Below are 11,350 nucleotides of genomic sequence, written 5' to 3' on the forward strand. Positions count from 1 at the left end.
TGTTACAACAGTCCTAAATTCTGGAAACCAATGCAAGAGGAGGCAATATAATATCAATCAGACAGGGAACCCTTTGAAAGGGAAATAGAGAAGTATGCTATGCAAGATTCCCTTTTATGGGCTGGAGACATGGCTCAGCAGTTAAGCACTTGCCTGCTAAGCCTAAGGACCCAAGTTCCAGGCTCAATTCTCCAGGTTCCACATTAGCCAGATGCACAAGGGGGCACACATGTCTGAAGTTTGTTTGCAGTGGCTGCAGACCCTGGCGTGCTCATTCTGCCTCTCTCTGTCTCTCACTCTTTCTCTCTCTCTCTCTCTCTGTCTCTTCCTCTGTCTCTCACTCTCAAATAAATAAGTAAAAAATAAACAAAAACAGAGACGGAAAGGATTGTTATTAAAAACTAATAATTAAAAAAAGGATATTGCCTTTTATGGCTTGGAAATACTGAGGGGAAACATGTTGGAAAGCCAGGTAGAAGTGTGAAGTATATTATCCATACCAGGAATTCCACAGAATCTACATTTGAACATGGATAAATGTGTGATGGACTTCTAAGGCATCTCCTCCGTGTTATATGCACAGGTGACATACCAAGTGTCAACAAAATACAAAAAGGTGCAGGCGAAAATATATGGGACACACTCATCTGAGATAAACTAAGATACAGGAAGTGGGGGAGCCATGTTCAGCCAAAACAAAGTTGGAAACACATGGCTGTGTTCTCAAACAAAGAACGGAATTTTAAACCAATTAGAAAGCTGCAGCAAGGTCAAGCATTAGAAATTAGGTCTCCCAAGAAACATCACTTTTATAAGGTATTCATTAACTGGAAGGACATTGAGCAGAACTACTTTAAATACAGACAGAAAAAAAAATAAGGCAAACAAAGATATTTAAAAGAGAAGACAAATTAATGTGCTTGGCTCTGTGAGGAATTGCACATCATTGTTGTAAGTACTGAGCTTGTTAAGAGTGGCAAGAATGGGGGTCATCACCAATCACCTGGGCCCACCAGCTGAGAAGAGTGAGGGGAGCAGCAGTTGGGTCACGTGTTGTTAAAAGTCCTGTGTGTACATTTTCAAGTACAAAGCTTGTTAAGGGTGGTAAGATGAGGGGCCAGCACCAATCACTTGGACCCACCAGTGCTGAGCAGTCAGGGAAGAGAAGGCGGGTCATGCACTGTTAAAAACCCCATGTGTAGATTTTCAAAACTTGAGCCCTCATGAAGATTTATGTTTCATGTGCTTTCTTTCACCTCATGCTCCAAAGTAAACAGTGAGTAGCTCTCTCTTTTGTGCATCAAAAGCACATGTCCAATCTTTCCTCAAGGTTTGCATCTCTGAGGAATAGATGGAAACCCTGGCCCATGACCTTCTGGGTCTGTCATCCGCAGAAGGAAGCTTGTTAAGTCTACCTTCAGGCTGCAGAGAGGATCAAATGCATTGCCCATGCAAAGCAGCAGGGGCTCTGTCTAGAATATAAAGTGACCCCACTGAGAACTACTGCCTTGCATTGGATTAATGATTCTTTCCTTTTGAAGAGTAAAGAAAATGTATTTCAAAAGAAATACCCAGGCTGGAGAGATGGTTTAGGGGTTAAGTGCTTGCCTATGAAGCCTAAGGACCCCAGTTCGAGTCCTGATTCCCCAGGACTCACGTTAGCCAGATGCACAAAAGGACGCACACGTCTCCAGTTTGTTTGTGGTGGCTGGAGGACCTGGTGCGCCCATTATCTCTATATATATTCCTCTTTCTCTGTCTGTCTCTCTGAAATAAATAAATGAAAATAAACAAAGAAAGTTTTTCAGGTAGCTGAATTCTGGTTGATCTCATAAGGACAACATTCTAGAAAGTATACCCATGAATCTTGGGGCTCTTCTATGTCAAGGAACACTCCACAAGGATTCATATGTTTGATACCTAAGTATGACTGTTTCAATATCCTCAGTGGAGCCATTAGAACATGATTTAAGCTAAAACACATTGGGACAAGCCCTTCCTACCTCGTACAAGTGGGTATGCCAAAGAGCTGATTCATGGTGTGAAGATGGCTTAACAGGTAAGACCATTTGCTGTACAAGAATGAGGACAGCTGGTGCTCTCTGGTCAGCCAGTCTAACCCCAAAATGGTGAGCACCATGTCCAGAGAGAAACTGTCAGCGAAATAAGAGTGATAGTGGAGAACACACAAGGTCTCTAATGTGCAGTGTTGATGCATCTGTACACACACACACATACACCACAGGTACACACATCCATGCACCACTTCTATGTCACACACACACACACACACACACACACACACACACACACACACCTTGATTGACCCCGTATATTGAATGAGTTTAAGCATCTTACTCATAGTAAATCACAACCATGTTTCCTTGGGCCTAAATATTAAAGTTCACAGAGAACATATGAGGACCTTGCAGATAGGTGCAGCTTACCCCAATACCCCAGTTGCTTTCCACTTTGTGTACACTGGTTCATTCAATGAAGACTTTCTGTGTGTTTTGCAAATGATCTTTTTTTTTTTACTAAGTTCAGAAGCTCAAACAGAAATCTGACCAAATTTCTGCTCTCTAGTCTAGCAATACAGAAAGATGTGTAAACAGACAAGTACAAAACAATGTCCTAGGAACCATGGTAACAGCACGTGCTTGGTACACAAAAATCCCAGAAGAAAAGTATCCACCCAGTCCTGAGAGAATGAGGGAGACCCAATCACACGTCCTTTGCAGGTGTCTAGGGAAGTTGGATGACCTTAGTGGCAGTCAGGTTCACCTTGCTGGCAGAAAACACCCAAGTAAGAGCAGCTTGTGGGGAAAGGATTGTTTTGGCTTACAGACTTGAGGGACAGCTCCCTGATCACAGGGGAAAACAATGGCATGGAAGTGGACATCACCTCCTGACCAACATCAGGTGGACAACAACAGCAGGATACTGTAGCAAACACTGGCATGGAAAGGCTGGTTAAAGCAGTCATAATCTCACTCCTAACAATACACAGCCTTCAGGAGATTTTAGTTCCCAAACTGCCATCAGCTGAGGACCTAGAATTCAGAACACATAAGTGTATGGGGACAAATGAATCAAGCCACCACAACCTTTCTTTTCTAAGACAGGTAAGCATATGCCTTTGCTACATCATAAATACTGGTTATTAGACCAGTGCCTTCATTCTACAAATTATAAGCACCCATAGTTTACTTATGAGCAATCTATATAACCAAAACACAGCTTTCAGCTTCATTCACTGTGAGAACACTGGACTTGTGAGGACAAGGAATTTTCTCCAAAGTACAATGCGGCTTTTTTTTTTTTTTTTTTGAGACAAAACAATAGAATTTTGGACACTAGGGAGCTGGCTCAACAGGGAGGAGTGCTTACTGCACACACCACATAAGTACCTGAGTTTGTCCCCAAGCACCCTAATAGAAAGCCAGATGTACAAAGTGGCACATGCATCTCAAGTTCATTTCCACTGGCTGGAGTCCCTGTTGCACTCATTCTCCCTCTCTCTCTCTCTCTCTCTCTCTTTCTCTCCTCTCACTGTTGTATTCTCAAGAGTGTTCACCAAAATTCTGGTCATCCTTGGGCAACTCTACAAGAGCTCTACACTTGTTCTGGAATATGATACAGTCCTGACCAAACTGCCTTGCCAAGCCTTTCCCTATGCCCTGAATTTCCATGGATAGTCCAGCTCAGGAATCATTGGTAAAAGGTGGCACCAGAGACTGGCCTGGGTTGGATCTCCTATGATTTTGTCCTTCCTTCCACTGAAGGGTGGACTCCTAATTCCAATGGATGGTTGCCACTGCTCACCTCAGTAGGCTCCTGCATACTAGTGTCATTCACCACCTTCAAAGATGACAGCTCTGGAGCTGAACGTATGAGTCCTTGGGTAAGAGAACTTGCTGCACAAGCAAGAAGAGCTGAATTGGGTCCCAAGCACCCGTGTTACAAAGCCAGGCATGGTGTGCATGACTGTACCCCCAGTCCTGAGGAGGTGGTAAAAGGAGGCTCCCTGAGGCTCCCTAGTGAGACAGTTTATCTAAAAGCATGTGGAGCTCCAAGTTCAGTGCGCCTTAGAGAAAAAAGGTGGAGGAATTATAGAAGAGAACACCTAATGTGTTCCTCTGACCTTCACAAATGTGTACATAGGGCATGCACATAGAGACATATAATACACACTCACTATACATACAAAATGCACACACTCCCAAAATAATTTTAAATTTTTAAATTGACAACTGTGTCAGTACAGAAATGGATATCAATTGTAAGCTCTTAATCTGATCATGTGGAAGAAAAACAGTTGCTGGAAAGTATGAGGTGGGATTCCCATGGGTGTATCAGAACTCTTAACAATGTGTAGACATGTTTGTCATTCCTACTCCTAGTATTTCTAGCATAGACATCCCTAACATGAAATTTGGTAAATCTATGAAGGTTCTTAAAAATAGGGAGTGACATAACTGATTGCTGCTCCCACAATGCATGATCCACAATCTGCATGGGGACAACCTGCATCCCCAAAGGGGATGGCTCCTTTCAGAAAGGGGCAGGGATGAGGGAAAGGATGCTACTAAGATGTGCTGTTTACATACTAAGTATGTCCAAACTAATAAAAATAAACTTAAATAAAAAATTAAATAATTAAACTTAAATAAATAATTAAAACGACTCAGATTAAGAAGCTGTAATTATAAGCTACTACTGGAATTTTAAGCATTTGCTTATTATATTTAATATGTAGCAGTACACACAAAAATCACAACATTTTGGTCAACAACTCACTGCATAACTGATGGTAACCACATAAAATTACAGTTGACCAAACAAATTTCTATCACCTAGTAATACAGGTGTATATGATAATATTGTATTATAATCCATCACTCAATGTTTGCAGTCTCAGGCATAAATGAGCCCACAGTGTGGGCATTCAGAAAAGTGCAACATACACAATTATCCACAGTGCATTCTGTTTGATATGATAACACATGACTATTTTACTGGTTTACATATTTACTATGTGGTTATTACCTATGTGGCTACAGTTCCACCTGTTTAGAGAATATGACATTGTCATCAGGTCCCTCAGAGAGAATCACAGAATGAGGTGCCACCATGATAAGAATAACTGTTCCACTTGGGCTGTTTCCCCAGGAGACATGCCAGATGGAAAATATAGGGATGTTAAAGAGCTCACCCCATGTAAGTCAAAACTGATGTGTATGTTAGTGTCATAGGTTATAATAAAAAATAGAACCCCTCCCCAAAAAAATAGTGGGTGAGAAGAAGTCATTTATGTGCTGAAACCCTAGCATACACTCAGACAACAATTTCTAACATATTCTTTGACTCTTTTCATTTACAACAATTATGTAGCAAAATAACATTCATGAATCTTTGTCACAGTGGAGATGCCTAGAAACAAATTATGTTTGGAAACACTTTAAAATATCAGACACCTGGGCTGGAGAGATGGCTTAGGGGTTAAGCGCTTGCCTGTCAAGCTTAAGGACCCCAGCTCAAGGCTTGGTTCCCCAAGACCCACGTTAGCCTGACGCACAAGGGGGTACACATGTCTGGAGTTTTTTTGCAGTGGCTAGAAGCCCTAGCATGCCGTATCTCTCTCTCTCTCTCTCTCTCTCTCTCTCTCTCCCTCTGTATCTGTCTTTCTCTGTGTGTATGTTTCTCTGAAATAAATAAATAAATAATGAACAAAAATATTTAAAAGAATATATCAGACAACTGACTTTTCACTTAGATCATTAGTATTTCCTTTGTTAGATCATATCTTTATTAAAAAGTTTGAATAATTTATTTCTGTGGGTGTGGATAGGTGCACCAGGGTCTCTTGCCACTGCAAATGATCACTAGATGCATGTACAACTTATTTTTTTGTCTAGCTTTACGTGGGTGCTGAGGAAATTAACCTGGGTCTGCTTGCTTTGCAAGCAAGCACCTTTAGCCACTGCACCATCCCCCTAACCCTACATTATACCTGTATTGATGATTTTAGTAAATGCTTTATAGATTGTAGTAAGGTTGAGATACAAATTTCTACCAGATGAATGATAAATTTATCTACATACACATAAATATACCATGTACCTACTTTTACATATGTAGATAGTAATTTATTTTTTCTATAAAATCATATGTTTAGTTTTCTATAAAATGGTGAAACAAAATATGACCAGTGATAATCAAATTACACTTTTTACATGTTTGTGTACTTAGAAGCTTTTTTTTAATCTACTTGGTCACTCTTGGGGTGAATCACAGAGCCTTATGCTACCCCTAAACTACAGCCCCAACCCAAGAGCAACAGTGCCATTGCTATTTACATACTGGGCAAGCACTGTAGCACTGACCTACATTCTCAGCCATGATTCACACAGGTAACAAAGCAGGGCTGGGGTGTGACTACAGCATGAGTTTCCAGATTCCGTCCTTAACACCACCCAAATCAAACTACACAGCAGCCATCTGATGCAACTTGCAGAAAAGATAGATGTGGAAACTTCCAGTTGAGCTTTGGAGAGTTTCAGCCAGCCTTTCAGTAGTAGGAGATTCTGTTGCCCTCAGCTTTTAGTGAGAGCCTCTGTCTGTGAGACCTCCGTTGCACTTCTTCCGCTATCATTTGTGGTGCTCTCTTCTTATCAGCCAACAGATGACAATCCAGAAATAGCTATGGAAAACAACATCTTGAAACAACAAGGGAATGTATTCTTCACAGGGGTCAGATGCTTCTAGCATTCATTTTGGTGGAATTATGCTGTTATCTTGGAGAATGCATTATAGCTATTCTAAGGTTCACTCTTTTAATGTTGGGCCCTGAAAGGCCCAGGCATGAGGCCTAGTGGAACTTCCTCAGCCTAGCTAATGTTTGGTGACCTTTCTCTGGCCAGCTAGGACTCAGCAAGACACCTAATGGCTCTAGCATTCCACCTCCATGTGGCAATTATAATTGCCATTTTAATTGTTATAGTTTACTATTGGCCCTTACCTCTCCCCATGTCCTAAAATCTCTGCTGTCATCCCCAACATGATATAGGAAACTTCTCATAGCAACGAAGTGAGTTTTTCTGTGAGTTCCTGCTTCGAAAAGACTCCCGACTCAATGTGGTTTTTCTACAGAGTCCAGGAGAGGTTTCTGAGTCATCCTACGCTCATCTTCCTCCTTAGGCCCTTGGGTGGAACCAGCAGGCTGGATCCTTCCACAGCACTATGTGCACAGGGAGGAGCCCAGCATCTGGTGCCTAACGTGCAGCTGTCAGAGTCTGGCAGTCGTTGAGGAGGTAATCAGTATACATGTGTGGGTGAGCGTACCCTCATAAGTTATTAGACAGTCTTCATATTTAATGCACTAAATTTTACTTCTATAACCTATACTTGTTTTCCAACATCTGTTTATTCCCTTTCTCTTTCCCCTCAACTTCAGTTCACCAGTAGCTTTTATATTTCTAAATGGGGCCTAGCAAGCTGCATCTGCAGCTTTTATACTTCTAATACTTCTAAAGGCTTGTGCTTCTCTCTCTCTCTCTCTCTCTCTCTTTGGGCCTCTGAAGGCAGGCCAGCTTTTTCTCCCATTATAAAACTTCCCCTGGATCTGTAAGCTTCAATAAATATTCCATCCTCCATAACTGTACCTGGTCTACATGTTTATCTCAGCTTGCCTAAAGCTGTCTGATAGCGAAGATAAACCTGACCATGTGGATGTTAATCTTTCAAAACCTTTGTTTTGGAAAAATAGGCATAGAGTTGGTGATTACAACTAAAGATGTCTTCTGGAGTGGTAAGCCAAATTTTATGGACTATTCAGATGGAAGTTTAAAACTACTAAGTGCAGGCAACATTAAACTTCGAGGCTTGGCCTATAAGCTTTTTAAGAGGAAAGAAATTTTGCAGGGGACATCACTGAAACTTGGGTACTGGCATAGGGCTGGCTGCATCCTGCTGCCTAGAACCAAACAGTTTAATCAAGGTTAATTCTGTAATAGACTGATATGCTTAGCTAGAGATATGGGATTAAGAGATTTAAAACTTTTTTTTTTCGTTTTTTTTTTTTGTTTTGGTTTCTCAAGGTAGGGTTTCACTCTAGCCCAGGCTGACCTGGAATTCCATATGGAGCCTCAGGGTGGCCTAAAACTCATGGTAATCCTCCTACCTCCACCTCCTGAGTGCTGGAATTAAAGGTGTGCACCACCACGCCTGGATGAGACTTAAGATTTTAAGCTAAAAAAACCCAAGCCAGTTAAAATTACAGACACTGAGACTAATTTTAGGTTATGGTGTTACAATTAACATTGTTTTAGTCTCTCCTTGCTATGCCTCTTACCAGTTAAAAATGTTTACTCTGTGCCTTTATATGTTAGAAATGTTTAACTTGTTAAACATTGCAGGTCTTAATATCTTAAATTGGTCAAAACTCTGGGGACCTTTAAAATTAAACTCAGTACAATGTATAATATATAGCAGTTATAAATCTATTGGGAGCCAAGGGTGAAATTTGGTAATTTACCTAAATGGCCTCCTCCTGGCAGCTTGTGTCTGACCCTCCCCTACTGGGAATTGGTGGGCAATCCACCTCCTGGGAGACTGCCATGTGGCCCGCTGGGACTGACCCAGGTGGGGGCAGGGGAGAAGTCCACCCTCTCATGGTGACTGGGCTCACTGCCCTTTTCCTGCACCTACTGGATATGGGCACATACTGGGAAAAAATCTAAATGTGACATTAGTCATATGCTTTAACGTTTCACCAGTCTTGGCCTGCCTGATCAAATTAAAACAGATAATGGCTCCTGCTTCATAAACAAGGCCTTTGTAGATTTTCTCCAGACTTAAAAAAAAAATCACATTCCACAGGCATTCCATACATACCCCTGGGCCAGGATATTGTTAAAGGATATAATCAAACTCTCAGGTCTCAATTACAAAAACAAAAGGGAGAATCCTTATCCCCACAGGACCAACTTAAAAATCCATTATTTACCCTAAGCATTTTAATTTTTTCTAACAATTTATAGTGTGTGATGGTTATAAATCTATTGGGCTCCAGGGGCAGAATATGATAATTTAAATAAATAATCCCCAATATATTCAATTTTTTATCTTAAGGTGTGATGGTGGGCTTGAGATTTCAACCTAAAGATATACAAAGTGTGCCTAGCAGGAGTTCCTAAGGTGTGCTGTGACACTTGGCTTTAGGCCTGTGCTTTTAATGTCTAAATCAGTGTGGTTATTCTACGGAGGCCAGGAGAGGTTTCTGAGTCTTTGTAAGCTCCTCTTCCTCCTTACTCCCTTTAGAGGAACCAGTAGGCCTGGTCCTTCCACACCAGTGCCTGCCTGGGGAGGAGCCCAGCATTAAAAAAAAAAACAAAAAAAAAACGTTATTTTATTTAATTATTTGAGAAAGAGAAAGGCAGAGAGAGAGAAAAAAAATGGATACACCAGGGCCTCCAGTCACCACTGGAAACAAACTCCAGATACATGCACCACCTTGTGTATCTGGCTTACATGTGTCCTGGGGAATTGAACTGAGGTCTTTTGGCTAGGAAAGTACCTTACTTGTTAAGCCATCTCTCCAGCCCTAAGGTTCACTCTTCCAGGGCTAACATTTCTGAGACTGCTGGCTGTAGCTGCTACTAACATCATTACTGAGCTTCTTGAAGAAAAAACAAATAGATCAAGGACCACAGGTTTTCTCAAGCCCTTGAGGGCAATCAATGAATAATGAGGGGGAATGCAGGGACCATCATCATGGTAATGGTTTCCACATACAAAGTATGATAAACCTACTTGTGTGCATATTATTTGCTAGTAAAATGATTCAGACTGCAGGCTTTGGACTCTGATTTGAGCCACAGCTTTGTTCCTGGCTCTCTTTCCTTACTGTTAAACCATCTGGGGAAAGGGCCTTAGTACTCTCTTTTTGGTGTGAATGTGTGTATGTGCACACAAGTGTGTGTATATGTGTGTGTTCATGGTGTTTTTACATGTGTGCACATGTGTGGCACAGGCATACCGAGGCCAGAGGAAGATGTCAGGTGTCCTCCTTCATCACTCTCCTGCCTTGTTATCCTGAGGTAGAATCTCACTGAATCTGGAGCTCCCTGTTTATCAGTTAGATCGGCTGACAGTGAGCTCCAGCAATCCTGTCTCCCACCACCTCAGTGGTGGGGTCACAGATGTGTGCAGCCATAATCCCCCCCCCTTTTTGCACATGTGTATGTAAAATATGTAGTGGCATGTGTGTGTATATGTGTGTGTGTGCACAGATGCATGCACCCGGTACAGTCTCATGTGGAAGTCAGGGGAGAATGTCAGGTGTCCTCCTTTAATCACCCCTGCACTTTTCCCCTGACAGAGTTTCTCACTGAAGCTGGAGTTGTCACTCTGTTAGGACTGGCTGACTAGTGAGGCCCAGCAGTTCTCTGGTCTTTGCCCCCACAGGACTGGGAATACAGTCAAGTGTGATGACGATACACAGCTTTTACATAAGTGCTGGTGATCCAACTCATGCTGCCTCAGGCCCTCTCTGGTTATGCGTCTATGTGGCATATGAATGAATATTCCTTAACAGGACAGCCTCCTGGGCAATTTAGCTGGAAAGGACTGCACTCAAAGCTGGGTTGGTAGCATAGTTGTGGAGCCCTTACCTACCACCCTCAAGGACCTGGCTTCAATACCTAGGTCTGGAATAGTAGAAACCAGTGAGAAAAGGATTCTTATGTGCAGCTGCCTTTCTATCATAATCATGAAATTTGTAGTGATTGCATCTTTGAACAAATGCATCATAGGTGTAGTCCAATGGCACATGCATATCCACTTGAAAAGATACCTGAGAATCTGTGTCCACTTTTTCTCTTTACCTCTTTAGTATAGGTCAGAGATGCTCTGTGGACAAGAAACTACCTGGGACCCATGTCTCTTGGCAAATAGAAACAAGAATGGGCACCATCAGCTCCAAGATATCTTATCTTCCCATTTGACAAGAACCACCTTCTTGGAACATAGCCATGAAGCCAAATGTTCACAAGAGCATTTCTAGTCAAAATATCCAAAATCTGACATGTTCCAAAATTCAAAGCTTTGAAGCATGCATATGACATCAGAAGGAGAAAATTGCATGTCACATAATTTTGATTCATGTCCCTAATTATACAATCTTGCATAACGTGAAATTCAGGACTCTGGGTGTTAGTAAGTTGGTAGAGTGTTTGCTGAATATTCACAAAGCTTTGGAGTTGATTTTAAGCACTGCCTTTTCATTCCAAATGAGGTCATATACACATTTAACAGCAGTACATGGGAGGTAGAAACAGGAAGACCAGAG

The sequence above is a fragment of the Jaculus jaculus genome (genome assembly GCF_020740685.1).
Source record: "Jaculus jaculus isolate mJacJac1 chromosome Y unlocalized genomic scaffold, mJacJac1.mat.Y.cur SUPER_Y_unloc_3, whole genome shotgun sequence".
NCBI lineage: Eukaryota > Metazoa > Chordata > Mammalia > Rodentia > Dipodidae > Jaculus > Jaculus jaculus.